The sequence below is a fragment of the Arachis duranensis genome, chromosome 2, assembly GCF_000817695.3.
Source record: "Arachis duranensis cultivar V14167 chromosome 2, aradu.V14167.gnm2.J7QH, whole genome shotgun sequence".
In the NCBI taxonomy this organism is placed as follows: Eukaryota; Viridiplantae; Streptophyta; class Magnoliopsida; order Fabales; family Fabaceae; genus Arachis; species Arachis duranensis.
Window position 1 is genome coordinate 18,565,998 of NC_029773.3, and position 2,535 is coordinate 18,568,532.

Consider the following 2,535-nt stretch of genomic DNA (forward strand, 5'->3'; position numbering starts at 1 on the left):
CTGATGGGTATTTAATGGAGCCATCAGCAAGTTGAAGATATATCCTGGTTGGTTTGATTTCTTCAGTCAAACCAAGCTTTCTGATAGTAGATACAGGTATTAGATTGATACTTGCCCCAAGATCACATAAAGCTTGCTTGGTACAAGTACCTTCTAATGTGCATGGTATCATAAAGCTTCCCGGATCTTTAAACTTCTCAGGTAAGCTTTTCAGAATAACTGCACTGCATTCTTCAGTGAGGTAAACTTTTTCAGTTTCCCTCCAATCCTTTTTATGACTTAAGATCTCTTTCATGAACTTAGCATAAGATGGTATTTGCTCAGGTGCTTCTGCAAACGGGATCTTTATTTCAAGAGTCCTGAGATAGTCTGCAAAGCGGGCAAATTGCTTATCCTGTTCCGCTTGGCGGAGTTTTTGAGGATAAGGCATTTTGGCTTTGTATTCCTCAACCTTAGTTGCTGCAGGTTTATTTCCTACAAAAGTGGGTTGGGAAGCCTTTTTAGAAGGGTTGTTATCAGCACTTGTATGTGACTGATCACCCACTGGCATTTGAATGCCAGGGGTGGAAGCTGGAGTAGCGTTAGACGCCACTTCCTTATTTGTTACTGGCGTTTGAACGCCAGAACCATGTTCCCTTTGGGCGTTCAATGCCAGATTCATGCTTGTTTCTGGCGTTGAACGCCAGGAATGAGCATGGTCTGGGCGTTCAGCGCCAGCATCATTCCTCTCTGGGTTCTGATTGTCCTCAGAGGGATTTTGAGTAGACATCTGTTCATTTCTTGGCTTCCTACTGCTTTGAAGTGAGGTATTTAATGTTTTCCCACTTCTTAATTGAACTGCTTGGCATTTTTCTGCTATTTATTTTGACAGTTGCTTTTCTGTCTGCTTTAATTGCACTTCCATATTCCTGTTAGCCATTCTTGTTTCCTGTAATATTTCCTTGAATTCGGCTAGCTGCTGAGTTAGAAAGTCCAATTGCTGATTAATTTCATTAGCCTGATCTACCGGACTGAGTTCTGCAGTTACTATTTTAGCTTCTTCTTTCATGGAAGATTCACTGCTTAGGTACAGATGCTGATTTCTAGCAACTGTATCAATGAGCTCTTGAGCTTCTTCAATTGTTTTTCTCATATGTATAGATCCACCAGCTGAGTGGTCTAGAGAAGTCTGAGCTTTTTCTGTAAGCCCATAATAGAAGATGTCCAATTGCACCCACTCTGAAAACATTTCAGAGGGGCATTTTCTTAGCATCTCTCTGTATCTCTCCCAGGCGTCATAAAGGGATTCATTATCTCCTTGTTTGAAGCCTTGGATGCTTAGCCTTAGCTGTGTCATCCGTTTTGGGGGGAAATAGTGGTTCAGGAATTTTTCTGACAGCTGTTTCCATGTTTTTATGCTGTTCTTAGGCTGGTTATTTAACCACCTCTTAGCTTGATCTTTTACAGCAAATGGAAACAGTAATAATCTGTAGACATCCTGATCTACTTCCTTATCATGTACTGTATCAGCAATTTGCAGAAATTGTGCCAGAAACTCTGTAGGTTCTTCATGTGGAAGACCAGAATACTGGCAGTTTTGCTGCACCATGATAATGAGCTGAGGATTCAGCTCAAAGCTACTAACTCCAATGGAGGGTATACAAATACTACTCCCATATGAAGCAGTAGTGGGGTTAGCATATGACCCCAGAGTCCTCCTGGACTGTTCATTCCCCCTTAATTCCATGATGGAATAAAAGAGATGGTATGTATGTTAATATTATTTATTTTATAGTAGTGGAATAAATAAAAATAAAATATATAAAAAGAAGTTAAAATTATTTTTTTTTGAAAATTTTTCGAAAAATTTGAAATTAAAATCTGAAATTTATATAAAAATTTCGAAAAAGTAGTTCAAAATTAGTTATAAAATATAAATTTTTTTTGAATTTTGAATTTTATGATGAAAGAGAAAAACACACAAAAGACACAAGACTTAAAATTTTTAGATCTAGTGCTCCTTATTTTCGAAAATTTTTTGAGGGAAAACACCAAGAACAAAAGGAAGAACACCAAACTTAAAATTTTTAGCCAACTTTAATAAAATTTTCGAAAATTATAAAAAGATTAACAAGAAAACACCAAACTTAAAGTTTGGCACAAAATTCAATCCAAGAAAAATTATTTTTGAAAAAGGTTCCAAAGGGTATAACCAATTATCAAGAACAACTTGAAGATCAAGGAAGAACCAAGAACACTAACACGAAAATTTTTAAGGAAAATATAAAATATGCAATTAACACCAAACTTAAAATAAGACACTAAACTCACGAAAAATTAACAACTAATTAAGAAAAATAATATTTTTGACAAGAAATTTTTGAAAAGAGACTATCCTATCAAAATTTAATGACTCTCTAACAACAAAAATAAATTATTCCTAATCTAAGAAATAAAATATGCCTTCAATTGTTAAAACTCAATAATCCCCGGCAACGGCGCCAAAAACTTGGTGCACGAATTTGTGATTCGCACAACTAACCAGCAAGTGCACTG